This window comes from Liolophura sinensis, chromosome 1 (genome assembly GCF_032854445.1).
Source record: "Liolophura sinensis isolate JHLJ2023 chromosome 1, CUHK_Ljap_v2, whole genome shotgun sequence".
Classification (NCBI taxonomy): domain Eukaryota; kingdom Metazoa; phylum Mollusca; class Polyplacophora; order Chitonida; family Chitonidae; genus Liolophura; species Liolophura sinensis.
Window position 1 is genome coordinate 25,081,522 of NC_088295.1, and position 16,890 is coordinate 25,098,411.

Below are 16,890 nucleotides of genomic sequence, written 5' to 3' on the forward strand. Positions count from 1 at the left end.
ACATTTCCACACAATATTATAGTCAATGACATTTGGGATGAGATCACACAAATGAGTGCAACTTACATCCCCTAATAACAAAAGACCCACAGCTGTCAATCAAGGTCATCTTGAAGAGCTTGGCAACTCGGCCAAACCGGCTTTGCTATAAAAGCTCATGTTAACGGATCGGGTATAAACGGGTCTGCTTAAAGTTGTGTTGTCCAAAGAGGTTTTTGTTACGCGAAGTTCAGAAAAAATATGAATCGATTTGCTGCACAGTCAACACGTATTCATGTCCAACCACCTGATGACTGATTACTGAAACGGAATACGGTAACAGAGAAGCACTATGCAACCATAGAGGTGGTGGCCATCAATTTGCTAAATGAGATTAGGCAGTGAGTTTAAAGCTCGGTAGTCGGGGCAAGCTCGGTGGAAGATGTTATCATTCATAATGTTATGGTGTTTGAAGTGCGTAACGCACAGTATGCGCGTTGCCTGGGAAGAACAGCGTGGGTGCACTACAACGATCAACGTGCCGATAAGAACAGGGGAAAAGCTGGACCCTACAGATAATTCCACTCCATTTCCACTCGATGTTATTTTCTTGCCCGATTAATACTGCTTTATTTCATTGCCCTTAAAGCTGCCAGCATAGGTGCAAGTAGTTGTTTTAGGCGTTCAGTCCGATTTTCTCTGAAATCTCTACATAAAAACTGATTACCTACATGTCGATACAGAACTGATTTTTGTCGTTGTCTGTAGTCCTCAACAAATATCCTTATCTCCTGGCAAACAATCAACCTGCCTGCCGATAAAATGGTTCTTTCTTTCGAAACAAGATCGCATCAGGATTCGTCGTATAAAATGCTATGTAATTAATATGGCTGTGTCGTGACACAGGTTGAGGTCCATAAGAATTGTAACAGATAAAGGTAAGAGATTGCTTGTAACTTTGGGAATTGAGTTGCAAGCGCGTTTTCATGGTTCCAGAACGGAAAATATTCTTTCCCTGTAACCGTACAAAGATTATGTATACATCATATTTTTGTATTTTGTTACGGGGATTTCGGTTTATGTCCACAAATAAAAGTATCTGTCAGAAAGAAAGTCAGATGATTCTTCCAAACATTGTTTGCTGTTTCTCAACAAAAATAGAGCAGTTTAGAACATGGCAACACGTCTATGACGGATTAATTTAATTGTTTGTCTTTCTGTTTAATGCAATTTAGCCTAGAGTTCTTGACTTAATGACTGTCAATTTTAATGGTGAGGGAAACCGTGGTCCCGGGGTAAACCACCGACCTTTCCGCAGTTATAAACTTTCCCACATGGGAAGGCATGCGCCATTTTGGTGGAAGGCAATCAGTGTATACTGAATTTATGCGACGGCACCCTCAACCACGTCTTTCCGCCAAGGGTCGAGAACACCGAAAGCAGGGAAATATTGAACGTGAACTGTCTTTTAAAAAGACATGCACAATGATTTCGCTAATGCAATAGTCTTTAAATATAAAAGAGTACGACGAACTATGTAAGAAGAAAAACCAGAGCAGTATTGACACATGACATGTAACCGGTGAAATCCTATCTTTTGTCACAATAGAGGGATTTATTCTGTTCTATGCTCAAAAAGTAGGAACTTACACTTGGCTTAAATAGAACTGCATGTAGGTAAAAGATAAGTAGTGATGATCTAGACGTCAGTGGTCTAGAATTTCCCAGAATGTCGTGATGTCTTTGCATACAATAAAGATCAAAATAAGTACATAAAAGTATCATAAATATACATGTCACATAAAAGTGCCATCTAAAGACGTATGTATCATTGTGTTCGCTATATTTTTATATCACAGATGACACATGTGCGTAAATAAGGGGCAAAGTCGCGAAAGATTGTTCTCTGTCTCAGGCAGTAAACTTCTCTCCCCATCTTGTGACGTTGATGTTATGTTGACAGCAATACAATCAATGTCATCCTACCTTGCCTATTTCCGTGTCGCGCACCCCGGCTAGCAAGCCAGACAATTCTGGGTGGTGAAATAAATTGGATGATGAGCTGAATTCACCGAAGGCAATTTTTTGTGTAAAATTTATTTTTACTTTATACCGTAGAAAGCAGGGAGTTCAGATGACTAATTCATCCAATGATTAATCAAATCTTTTCACGCTTACATCACCGTCTGTTATTTTTGTTCAGAGGAGTTCTTTCTTGCAAAATCCCGTCAAAGTGGCAAAAAGGAGGACGATTAATTTGATTAAATTCAACAGAGCACACTCGCCCACCCACATAGTATCATATCTGTATATCTATTGTGGGTATATTTTAGAAGAACTTCATCTCTTGGCAACAACACTGAAATAAAAAATTAATTCTTTTCGCTGATTTACTCATTTGATATGTGTGTGGTGCCATACTCAAAAAAATTTTCATCACGATGACGGTCAGTTTTGTGGGTTGAGGAAAGCATACAAGGGCATTTGACAATGTACTGACGAACTTTTCGACAGATCACAAACACATTTGCATTCTTTATGTCACAAGTATTCTTCGACAAACCTAAACTGCAAACCAGTGAAAACGATTCTCGTCAACTGCTTGTTATTATCAGTTCCATGCTCTAAAAAGATGTGTGGGGAATAGAAGAATGTACAAATTGACGGTGACCAGGACTGAACCTCGTGTGCAAGTAACTCAAAATAGTGCACCTTATATCACTGAGCCAAGACCCGCTCTTTAATTCATTTTTATACGTAACATTCCCTATTCTTTAATCTTTTACTAAGTTTTTTTTTGTGAAACAATTGATGAGCCCTTACCATGTAACAGCCGTTAATCAATAGCCACTAAATGTTCCTTTCAAACTCGCATATAAGATTTACACCAAGTAGACCAGCCACACTTGTATCAAGGTGACAAATGAAAATGAGGTGGTGTCAACACAATTTAATTCGGCTCCTAAACATTACAGCTTCCTGTGATCATCCTAGACGAGCTGTCTGTCGTAAAATTTTACGAGTATAATTCCAGTAGGGCAGAATGTGTTCGTGGGCGATTTGCTTATCAATACAGCGCCTGATATATTGGTTTTAATTTTTACGCATCGTTGGCGGAGAATTAGGGCCGGGTAATTATAGGTGATCACGAAATAGCGATCTCAGCTGAACACCTAAAGATAACAATGGTGCCAGTATCAGCAGAGTCCGATTTGTGCCACACTCACGAAGACGTTTTCAAAGGCAAGTCGGTGAAACTCTGCAAACAAAGCCTATCTTCCAGTTTTGTGTTGGGTTTGTATTGGCTGAGGCGAAGAGGATGAGGTATATTGAGCATGTAAACTGATGACAAAACCTGAGATTGACTGATAAAAGGACTCTTTCAATCTGGCCTCAGTACAGTTAACTACTATAATTATACACGTAACCGGGAATGGACCCACGAATGTAGAGGAAACAACTCCTAAAACATTGTCATTCTTTCCGGACTATGTTCCAGTTAGTTTGTCCAGATCTCTAACATTGCGGTCCTGGGAAGAAGCCAACTAGTCCATGACCCATTAATTCGGTATTGTTTAAAACAAGGCCCGTTAAAGTCAGTTTCCGCTATTGTGACATCTGTGTTGATGCCGACGGTCGCGCCGGCTTCTCTCGTTATACATGTTCACAGTCATGTGCCGTCTGTGAGTATCCCTTACCCGGATCCCTGGTTCGGGCTAAAACACTGGCAAACTGAGATGAGGGTGATTTTAGTAAATGCCACAGCGGTGTGCTACAGTTAAGTACCTGACCAGTAATTACCACAACCAGCCAATCAATATCGCTTTAATTGGTGGCTGTGTAGGCCAACCTGGAACAACGAGCGAGGGAATAGAGTGACGGGTAATATGAAGGCTGTTTTCACAAAACCTTCGGCAAATACCGACAGATGTTAATGAAGGTTTTCACAATCGCCACTTTGTCTTGAGTCTTTGCAAATCACGACTGGTGTCTTAATATCCATAACTCAACGCTACCGCCAAATGGTTTCACATCACTATAGAGACTACCAAAGAGGGAAAAAGAAGCATATTTTGTACCGGATGACTTCTAACAAGACCCTATGGCATGTGTGCATCTAATGTGGAGATCTATACCTACTCCAAATTTACAATTGTTTCTGCCTGATGTATCGAATGGCACAATACCAGACAGGAAAACTCTTAAACGTTTGTCACGATGATTTGGTTTCGGCAGACGAATCTCAAGACATCTCTGCCTGTATGTATGCCATAGTTTGTTGAAATTTACACATTACACGTACGTGTCGACCAAACCTGTAGGTTAGATTGTTCGGTGAATTGAAACTTCACCATTTAAAATTATTTATCTCCTTTTGATAAACGAAGAATCTGGGGTAAACCACCGACCATTAGTTACATGACCATTAGTCTCTATGACAAAACATCCAGGCTGTGGTCTAGTGGATACAGGTACTTGTCTTTGTAAGTTGGACACACATGTCGCGGGTTCAGACCTGGCCTTGGAAAATTTGTAGGTTTTCTCCCTCTCACTACTTGTAAGAACGGCCGATGTCGCTCCTGTCCCTATTTGTACAATGTAGCTTTCGTTGCCTACACTTGTCTTCCATAAACATGGTGCGAATATCTGTACGTCGTATATGAAAAAAATAGTCAATAACTTGCCAAAGCTCGTTGGTTTACGGGTATGCGCCGTTTTCCTACACTCATGAAACCAGCAGCCAGCACATGAGTAAAAAAATTTGAGTATGGCGTTAGGCAACAATCGAGTAAATAAATGAGAAAAAAATCACTTAATTACGACTGAACATGTTAGGATTCAATATTGTTGAACATGAACACAGAACGGCGGGAGAGGAAGCCAGCAAGAGCTGGACAAACTCATAGCGACCACATTGGTGAAAGGCTTCTGGGTCATTACGCTAAGCTAGGGCGCTAACCAACTAAGCCACGGGGGCCCGAACTACGTTTTAACTACAGGCTATGTGTTCCTGTATTATCATGCTTATAAATGCCAAACTATGACCAATTGGGAACGCAGAATTTTTCCAAATTCGGGTAGTATCTAATACCTTATCAATCAGAAATCTTGGTCTTGCCTAGTTTAACGTTCACCCTAGGGCGATAAACCAAATATATACCAGAATCTGGATCTGATTGGTTGGGGTGTCCTGTCTGGTGTCTTAGACATGAAGATCCACACAGACAACACTATAGGTCTACAGTGATAACAGTTTTCTTTAAGGAGGTGCATCATGAAATAAGGGGAGTAAATTATATCATGCTGAAGCAGAAAAACAACTAAACTATATACCTGTATAGTTTCTGTGACTTACATAAAGCTTTTTCACAAAGTAGTACCTTCTTCAGATATGTTGTTATTCATAAATGTCTCAAATATCCTCACGGTGTAGTTTGTCTAACAATCGGTATTACATGGAAACTTGTTCCGTTACACTGGAATGATGCTTTAGATCAACACATATTTGTTATTTGATCATTACTGATCTTTGGATCTTATTCACTAATTTGCTGATTGGATCAATTTATCAATTTATTACGTTTTTAATCTTTGCCTGTAGAGAAGCAGGATCGAAACCAGGTCCGGCCAGATAAGTAAGTCTGGTATTCAGAAGGCTGGGGTGTTTCCTCCATTCTTAACACTGACTGCTGCTAGAGGCCCTATGTACATGTACAGATGAAAAATTTTAATGAACGGCATCTATAATTTGAACAATTTCAGTGATAAATTTCTTAGAGGATGGAGGCATTAAATATTTTACATAATAGCCTGTTAAAGTGGCAATGAACGTTTCTTTCAATTAGTGACATTCAGTTATTAACAAATATCATCGTACAGAGAAATTTTGTTTCAAAATTTAGCACCTTTTGTAAAAATTGCAAAATGGGACTTTCTTAACATGGATGACTTCAACCCCCGCCACTTAGGCTTCTACTCACGTTCGCCAGGTTATCTGAACATTTTGACATGTTTGATGAGGTGCTTTGCATTTTTGGTTCCTGTAACGCAGGCTGCTGATTGAGCTTGAAAAACATCGCAAGAAGCATCTAGAGCAAATATGTCAGTGTGGATCAGACCAGTATACCAGTACTGTACAAATATTTGTAGCTAAACGGTCAGTAGTTCATCTACAAAGTGACAGGACTAGAGAGTTTTGGTAAAAGTGAGACTATTTTAACTAACGCGTAACAAGTGCGTTGTGCTTGATTTTTGTTCTTGGTGTTACCGGAAATAGTCCGATGAATGGCAATAATGGGAGGATGCTGTTATACCGAGATCATGTGACATCCAAATAATACATGCTTGCCATACCAGAAGTCATCCCCCAGGGATCACCTGCAGAGAAGCGAAAAGGAACCGTTGGCAGACTCGACTTGTTCCGTAGTTACACCATAGCGCCATTAATGGGCTGTACCGCAAGATGAGACCTGATACCTTGTACCTGATAAGCGGGCTTAATATCATATCTTTATTTGATAGATAAATGTATAGTTACAATGGATTAAACAATAAAAGTATGCTTCAGTTTCTGAGCATTGTGCACTTACTTATTGCTTGACTAATATTTAGAGGCGAAACAGATGTTAAGTATAATCGAAACATGTTTGTCATGTTTAATGAATTTTGGAACACTCAAGAAAGATTCACGAAACTCAAAACATTTCGTAGATATTAATTTGAATGCTGCAAGCGTTCGTCAATTTTGGTATGTATTATGTTCATTATTTCTGACTTTCTTAACACAACAGAAAATTACGGTGATTCGTCGTAGAAAACAGTGATCAACCACATAAAATTATATCATAATTTGCACTACAGGCAAAAAACTAACAAAAAACGTTTCAAAAGTTTTTAACAAACAAAGCCTTACAAGATTTATTACGTAAACGCTCCATCCAAAGTAAAAACGCCATATTTTTTGAACATATTTCAGTTTTGCCATTCTACTCACGTTCTTTGTTGAGAACAAAGGAACAGAACAGAGAACAAAGGAACATAACGGAGAATGCTAGTGTGAGAGCTGAAGTAGACAGAGATCGTTATTGTACGATGAAATGTCTTCCGGAACTGGGTCTTCATCTCAATAAACGACGTTAAGTATTCGCCAATTTGTTTTCTGCACCTATCAATCAATGACCAGGGTAAATTGGCTGCCAAAGCTTAGACTGCTACTCTACGTGTACCAAATAGAACACAGGAAGGAAAACCTTGTCGTTAGCGGAACTATACTCTTATGGAAAGAGTCCGTGGTATTCAGATTAACGCGGTCAGCTGTATTAAAACACCACTGAAAAAGATACAGCTTGGCCAAACTTCTGTATGTGATACCTGTATAGGGTTGATATAACGAAAACAAGGAATATTTGTGCTCTTGCATGTATATGTCTCAAAGATACATTGTGGAAATGAGCTTATATAAGTACAGTTAGTGATAATTGTACAGACAACTGAAAAGGTAATAACTTACATGATTAACAAATGAAATGTCCATGAATCATTTCATGTATTCAGAAAAGAAGCAATTCTACTTTTGTTTCTTCTAAACCATGTTTATGTTATGTATTTGACAAAGAGAGATAATAAATGAATTCAGAATTTCGTGGATTTCAAATCTAGTTAAATGTATACCACAGTCAATGCGCTGTAATTTAAAACCGAAATCTATTTTGAAGATTATAATGTAAATTGATTTTTTTTCGTTTCATTCACTGATCAGTAATTTAAAGAGTTTAGTCTGCGATCGAGTTGCCCATTGGTTGCTTTTTTATTAAAGCCGTCGGATTCTTTAAAAAGCTTTATAGGAAGATGACCAGGACGTAATGCGAAAACCTGAGTGCATCAATAATATAATTCCTGGAATAACAAAGCTCGCACTGAAAATACACATAGCTCAGAATATTGTAACATGTGCGGAGGTAAGGGCTATTTTGCAGTGGATGAACTGCGTCATACAAAATTGTTCATCGGGAAATGAGAGTCGCCATTAAGCCTTATGCACAGGAAACTGCTTCTTAGCCAGACCCTCGGTTATTACATGCTTCTAATACTGATACCGATTTGATCTCATCTCTGATTGCCGCATGGTGAAGGGCTTTCCCGGATAGATTCCTTATCACTGATAAACACCTACAGGCCTACACATGTGGCTTAATGACGAATACTAAGCACAAAGAGCTAATGATGTCATCCCCACGAGTTTCACATCAATTCAAAATAACGGGAGTACTTCACATAAGGTCTCTAACTATCAGAGATATAAGGATACGTTTGCTGTTCTGTTTAGACTTTACTCAACAGTTCATATTACGTAAAGACTGTCCTAAAACAGTGATATTTTATCATTCCTATTTTTTCCAGCAGAAGCAAAATCAAAAAGAAAACCTGCCAAAGCATGACTAGTCTATTCATGAACTATCGTTGTTTCAATTAAAGGATTAAATTAATGTAATATGGAATGTTATGTCTGTCAGTATTATTACAGGTTAACGTCGTCGTCATTTCACTGAAAATCGTTAAGTATGACGTTAAACCCCAAGCACTCACTCAAAAGTAGCCATTGGTGGTGTTAGTAGGAGAAATTTACTTAGTACAGCCTTAAAACGTTCTTCAAAATAAAAAAATGAGTGTTTTTGTGTCTTAGGAAGAGTTGTGCTGAGCGCGTATATTTACTGTCTACTTTCTGTTTTGAGAGGGAAATGGGTCTGGGCTTTGGGTAGGTGTGTAATCCTTATCACTTGGGCGGTATCGGCCGGCCAATTAGCCCTGCGCTTGGAGCAGCTGTTAGCGGGTTCCTTTCGCCAGCTCCCACAGAAACTACCATTAAAACAAAAACAACAACAAAGATTTTAAAGCAGAGGTAAATTAGCTTTTTCCACAGGTTGACTTTATGAGGTGGGGAACAAACAGTAAAACGACAAAATTTGGATTGAGTGGAGAAGTTTTATTGCCTCTGTAACACGAAAGATAAGGATGTAGTAAGTTATATGCCTATCGCTCCCCTGGGGTACCCAAAGCGCCGGTAAATCTTCATCTCTCAACGTGTCAGTTGATGCCAAGACTATCGTTGTTAGTTAGGCTCACCAAAACTAATTTATGCCCGAACTAAATGAACTCTGCACATTTTCACGATTGCAAATAGGTCTCGGCTGTGACAACCAATCATCCTGCCAAAACATTTTTGGCAGATTCTTAATTTTCCCACTTAAATTATGAACTTCAAGTGATTTTTTTCACACATGGCAGCATATATACAAAATATGCTAAATCTGTTATCGATACCTAAATGAATACTCTATAAGAAACCCTATTAAAGTACAGAACACTACACGGCGAGATTCGTGAACACATAATCTACAGACACATACCTTTATCTCTTGTTGAGCCATTTATCTCCAAAACCTGGATCCAGTTTCACGAATCTTCCTAATATCAATAAGTGAATAGTTTTTTGTCTTTGTCCAACGCGGAGTGTTCCCTAAGAAATCAAACACTACAAAAAAATGTCGTTATCCTATGGTATATAGTAAACAAATATAATTATTATATATCTTTCTCAGCATGATGAGACAGTATGGTGAAAAAGTCCGAGTGGTTTTCTGTCAGCATAGTGACCTATAGAGTGTTGTTTGGTCAGCATTACGAGATAGGCCGAGTAGGTCTACTGTTCAGTTAACATTATGATATAGACCGGGTACTGTTCAATTCACATTGTGACATTGTGAGTCCCGTTCAGCCAACATTATGAGATACATGGAGTACTGATTGGTCAAGCATTATGACATAGACCGGGTACTGTTCAGTCAAAATTGTGATTCACGGAGTACTGTTCAGTCAGCATTTTGTGATACACGGAGTACTGTTCAGTCAGCATTGTCACACACGGAGTACTGTTCAGTCAGCATTGTGATACACGGAGTAGTGTTCGGTCAACATTGTCATACACGGAGTACTGTTCAGTCAGCATTGTGATACACGGAGAAGTGTTCGGTCAACATTGTCATACATGGCTACTGTTCAGTCAGCATTGTGATACACGGAGTACTGTTAAGTCAGCATTGTCACACACGGAGTACTGTTCAGTCAGCATTTTGTGATACACGGAGTACTGTTCAGTCAGCATTGTGATACACAGAGTATTGTTCAGTCAGCATTTTGTGATAAACGGAGTACTGTTCAGTCAACCTTGTCATACATGGAGTACTGTTCAGTCAGCATTTTGTGATACACGGAGTACTGTTCAGTCAGCATTGTGATACATGGAGTACTGTTAAGTCAACATTGTCTTACATGGACTACTCTTAAGTCAACCTTGTCATACACTGACTACTGTTCAGTCAACCTTGTCATACACGGAGTACTGTTCAGTCAGCATTTTGTGATACACGGAGTACTGTTCAGTCAGCATTATCATGCATAAAGTACTGTTCAGTCAGTATTTTGTGATACACGGAGTACTGTTCAGTCAGCATTGTGATACATGGAGTACTGTTAAGTCAACCTTGTCTTACACGGAATACTGTTAAGTCAACCTTGTCATACACGGAGTACTGTTCAGTCAGCATTGTGATACATGGAGTACTGTTAAGTCAACATTGTCATACACGGACTACTGTTCAGTCAACTTTGTCATACACGGAGTACTGTTCAGTCAGCATTTTGAAACACGGAGTACTGTTCAGTCAGCATTGTCATACATAGAGTACTGTTCGGACAGACATTATGTACTGTTAATGGATAAAGCGTTGTGTCCGTTGTCCTCATACCACTGAACTTATTTGCGCACAGAATATTATTATTGGGTACATACCGCGTATAAATCATATCCATTTGTATGTCAAGGTCATTATGTCTTTCTTTCATAGTATATTGTTGAAGGCATTTTAAGTGAGACGCTCTGGTAATGTGCCCTCTATATTCTGGTGCATAATGTAATATTATCCACAAAAAGGAGGAAATAAGACATCTTTTCTGCAACAACAGCCACCTCATAATTACTTAAATTAGCCAATTTTTTCACGTATAACTCTCTGAACAGGAATTATCAATTTCTTTATCTACTAATTCTTGCCACACGTGAAATGAACATATCGTTTCTGAAGTGCTAAACTTAGTAATAATTTAGTCCGTTATCTTTGCTTGCCACTTAGACATTGTCCGTTTCTTTCTAATCGCTTTCCTTATTCTAATATCAGTTATCTTCCATCAGTCTCTCTCCGCTCTGCCACTTTCCTGAAAATTGTTTTTTTTTTTTGGCTTTGTTAAGAATACAAGAAGAAGTTCTCAGCTCTCTTAGTAATTGTGACCACCGTGCTAACGTAATGTGCTCTTTGCTAAACGCACTTCGTTTCAGTAATAAACCATTTCATCACAACGTGCCTTTCACATTATACTTTCATATTAAATGCCATATTATTTCGAAGGCAATCTATTGTGCTTTTCTTCATGTAATAGAGGGAATTCCACACTAACTCATTCCATTAAATTCAGAAAACCTCTCCTAGAGACACATAACTACCGTTGAATAAAAGCTTGCCATTCTAATACAGCAAAGCCGTACAACTATAACCCTTCACAATCCCTTCTGCCATCAAAGTCATAATTGACAGATTTTAATAAAGGCTTTTAGGACTGCGATTTTTTTTAATCTTGAGTAATAAGTGTCAGAAAACCACAGCTGCCATTCTGTACTCTATAACACCATTTTCACTTGTTTCCGGCCATCAAAGTGACGATCACGGAATGAAATGGTAACACATTTTGGTCCAGACGACAAGTAATTCTGCTTATTAAAACCTATTTGTTTTATTCTTATCTGCATGGGTCAATTCCAAAATCTTAATCACTATTGTTACGAGCCTGGAATGAATAATGTCAGACAGGAAACCATTTGCACCTACATTAGTAAAATGGTGAAGTCTCTGTTGAATAAACAGATCTATGTAAGCAGCAGACTCTGCTAAAATTTACAAGAGGCCTGTGTTGACTGAACAGAAGATTTTATTTTATTGATTTGATAGGTGTTTTACGCCGTACTCAAGAATATTTCACTTATACGATGGCGGTCAGCACAGCCCGGGGGAAACCCACGACCGCAGGTTGATGACAGACCTTCCCACGTACAGCCGGAGAGGAAGCCAGCATGGGCTGGACTTGAACTCACAGCGACCACATTGGTGAGAGATTCCAGAGTCATTACGCTGCGCTAGCGCGCTAACCAACTGAGCCACGGAGGCCCCGATTGAACAGAAGACGTTAGCGAATCTGACATTTTGTGTCAATGGCAGACAGGTATTATTATTGTGGCAGTGTAGATACTTGAATACTTGAAACTTCCCTACTATGCTAATTAATGATTGGTTGAGTTTGTAAAAGATTTATAGAAACCTCGCTTTTACTGTCTGCGACATCAACATTTTTGAACCTTCATATCAAAAATTTAAATTTTTAATCTAAACGTAATTCAATGTCAATTGTATTCAACACAATATTTAAAGTAATCCAAATGGGAGTCGTCTACAACACGGATTAACTATCACTTGAAGACAAATCCATGGTCTGGTGAGAAATCTGTTCAGGAAATATTAAAAGTGCATTCGGTTGTGAAGGATAGCAGCTTCCTCTCATGGTATTTATATGATGCATGAGGATAGTATGTCTTTAATCTTGTCGATGGCTATTGCACGAACTTTATACCAGCTGAGTAAATGGGACAATCCCAAGTGAGACTAAAGCTAATACGTTAAAATCGGCTTTGGAATTCAGCTCATTAATGCTTAATAGGCCAAGTACTGGTGCGTCGACTCTCCGTGTACTGCAATATGTCTGATATATTCGGCAAGTATGGCATCACTGGAAAGAGACACATAACTAAAATGACCGAAATCGTATTATAACCCACATGACACTGGTGTCGCAGAAGCCAGTTATTTTTCAGTTATCACAAATATCTTTCCTGTTTCTCCAATAATCTATATATTGCAAGGACAATTTTCCTATTCCAAAGGAAATCTCATTATAAGTTTAAAAATATTCCTGAACTTGCACATTACTGCACCAAAGCATTGGTTCAGTGACATGCAGCTTCAACGTTTTAACGATCTTGGCATTGGCTATTATAAGGTGAGAGAGAAAAAAAGTCCAACTAGAAAGAACACTGAGAATAATGTCCAACAGTAACTATAGACAATAAAGATTTTGCTTAGATTGATCAAGGTAGAGTTTACCATAAGCAATCTTTGCCTGCATCATTGTAAGGTGACATCAGAAGGGCATCGAAATACGCCATTTTGAAAAGGTAGCCCATGCAATGTTAACCTGGAAAAGCACATTCTTCTTCCCTAACCATACCACAAGACATGCTTCATCCGTCCCGTTGTTCAGCCCATAAGCCTGTTTAACCGCCGTGACGGAAGTGGTGTAGACTTGAGTTTGGCGCAAAACACCAATGAAATAAATAACTCACACAAACGACCGATTGTTCGGTACAAAGAACGTAATAAAAAAAATGCGTAAAGTTACTGTCCGAGACAAAAAAATGCCATGGAAATTTGGAAACATTTATCATTTCGTCATTCTCTTGACGCTTTTCGCTTAAAACAATGAAACATAACGAATAAGCTGAAGTAGACAGAAGTCGTTATTGTACGATGAAATGTCTTCCGGAACCGTGTCTTCATCTCAATAAACGACGTTAAGTATTCGCCAATTTGTTTTCTGCACCTATCAATCAAAGACCAGGGTAAATTGTCTGCCCAGGCGTAGACTGATACTTCAAGGGTACCTGATAGAATACGGGAAAGAAAACCCTTTGTTAAGAGTGCCGCACTGTCAGAGAAGGCGTCTGTGTTATACAGACATTCGGGTTAAAGAGCGTTAAATTATCTCTAAGGACGCACGTGACAAGCTATGAGCTACCAGTACAGGCCTATTCTTGGACAACAGCCACACCAGTCACAGCACGACTGTATATACCTCGTACACACCAGTCACACAACATTATCTCGGGCACACCAGTCACACAACAGTATCTCCGGCACACCAGTCACACAACAGTATCTCCGGCACAACAGTCACACGACAGCACCACGGGCTCACCAGTCACGCGAGAGTATCTCGAGCACAACAGTCACACGACTCTACCACGGACACATCTGTCACACGAAACTACCACGGACAAACCAGTCACACGACACTACCAAGGACATACCAGGCACACATCAGCACAACGGGCTCACCCGTCACAAAACAGTATCTCGGACATATTAGTAACACGACGCTACCTCAGGCAGACCAGTCACAACGACTGTGTATACCACGGGTTCGCCAGTAATACGGCAACACCACCGACGCAACAGTCATACGACAGTACCACGGATGCAACAGTCACACGACAGTATCAAGGACACGCCAGTCACACAACAGTACAACGGATAGACCATATATACCACGAGCGACTGTATATACCACGAACACACCAGTACTCGGGAGTACCGCGGGCTCACCAGTCACACAAGACTACCACGGGCACACCTGTCAGACAACAGTACCATGGGCTCACTGTATATAACACGGGCTTACTAGTCACACGACAGTACCACGGGCTCACAAGCCACACGACTGTATATACCACCGGCACACCAGTCACATGACAGTACCACGGACACACCAGTCACACGACAGCACCACCGGCACACCAGACACACGACAGTACATGTACCAAGGACGCACCAGTCACACGTCACTACCACAGACACGCCAGTCGCAACACAACTGTATGTACCACCGGCACACCAGTCACACGACAGTACAACAATCACACCAGTCACACCACAGATACACCAATCGCAACACGACTGTATATACAACCGGCACATCAGTCACACGACAGTACCACGAACACACCAGTCACACGAAAACACCACAGACACACCAGTTGCAACATAACTGTATATACAACCGGCACACCAGTCACACGACAGTACCCCGGACACACCAGTCACACGACAACACCACAGACACACCAGTCACACAACAGCACCATGGGCACACCAGTCACACGATAGTACCACGGACACACCAGTCACACGACAGTACCACGAGCACACCAGTCACACGAAAACACCACAGACACACCAGTCGCAACATAACTGTATATACAACCGGCACACCAGTCACACGACAGTACCCCGGACACACCAGTCACACGACAACACCACAGACACACCAGTCACATAACAGCACCACAGGCACACCAGTCACACGATCCACGACTAAATACCTATTTAGAAGAGTTTGATTGATTTTAGCATAACTGAGTAAATAGCAGTTTAGTCGCTCGTTTTGCTTTACTGATAAAACTTGATGGTAAGATGACGAGTACGTAATGCAGTAATACTATAATTCCTGGCATGACAGGGCTAGCTCTGGAAATTGTGCTATGAGCTAAGAGCATTGTGGCGCGTGCGGAGATATGAGTGATGTTACAATGGATGAACGTTATAGAAGATTACTGATCGGGAAATGACAGCCCTCGTCAAGCCCTATACACAGGAAACTGCTTCTACGTTGGACAATAATGTCAAAGTGTCATATGGTTGAGGATGCATTCCTTGTAACCAATAAATACCCACATGTATACATATTTGACATAATGACAAGCGAGGAGCACAAAAATGCTAGCTTCAAGACCACCATAAGGTGCTTCATAACAAGGAGGATAATGTTACCTAGGCTGTCTTACATAGTCTTGGGCCAAATGTTTATATAATACTACTGTAACATCACATAATTAAGCAGAAAAAAACATTGAAGAAATGCAGTACAGCATGATCTGCTCACATGTAACAGAACTCAGTACCACAATATGTAAGATTATGGGGTTACAATAAACAGCTGACATGTACATATTAGGAACTCATTACATGGGGGTAACTGTATTTAATACAGTGAGCGGTAACAGTAGAACGACCGTTAATTGTGCCAAGCAGGGACTTGATAACGCTTTATAAGTATACTGTACATGTATATTACAGGCGAAAGAACGGGACATATGCTCTGTCTTGAGTTTCATGTGCGAAAACCAGTGGCTATAGATCTGCTCTCCGTGTATCTATACACATTAAACTGTACTTCTTTGTTTCGGTTTCGGAAAGGTTAGGGGTGTAGCTCTGTAGTCCTTATCACTTGGGCGGAATTCATCGTCCAATTAAGCTTGTCTTCACACACCGGCTAGTATGTTAGGGCTGTTAGCGCCTTTTTTCAGCTGTCGCACAAGATTGTAATAAAACATCAACAACAACAACGATTTTATACCAGGAATAAACTAACTTATTCCACGAGTTGACTTTATGAGGTGGGAAACACACAGTAAAATGACAAAGGTTAGAGTTAGTGTAGAAGTTTTATCACTTCTGTAACAAGAAAGATAAGGATGTTGTAAATTATGTTCCTGAGTCCTAGGAAGAAACCTTTAATGCTCTCTGATATAAAAGGTGGTCGGTATATCTTCAACTTGCAAGTGACAGTATAGGCTCACAAGATCCATATTTCTTGTATTTCTGTCTCATCAAAACAAGCTTATGTCCAATTTTTGCTGAACTATGCACGTCTTCTACAAAAGCACGCTTTCGCTAAAGACAAATAAAATTGGTTTCACATTCTTTCTCATTAAAATGCTATCCCTGAGGAAAACTTCCGAATTACATTACGCTAATACTGAGGTTTTTACAGTGTTCATTAAAATGTTGACATTGAAAAGCAGGACTCACAATTCATTATTGATATCTGATGTCACCATACCTAAAATCCTAATCGTCAATAATCGTAGCACATCATGAAGAGATCAACTGCTCCTTCCCTCGCACATTTGCC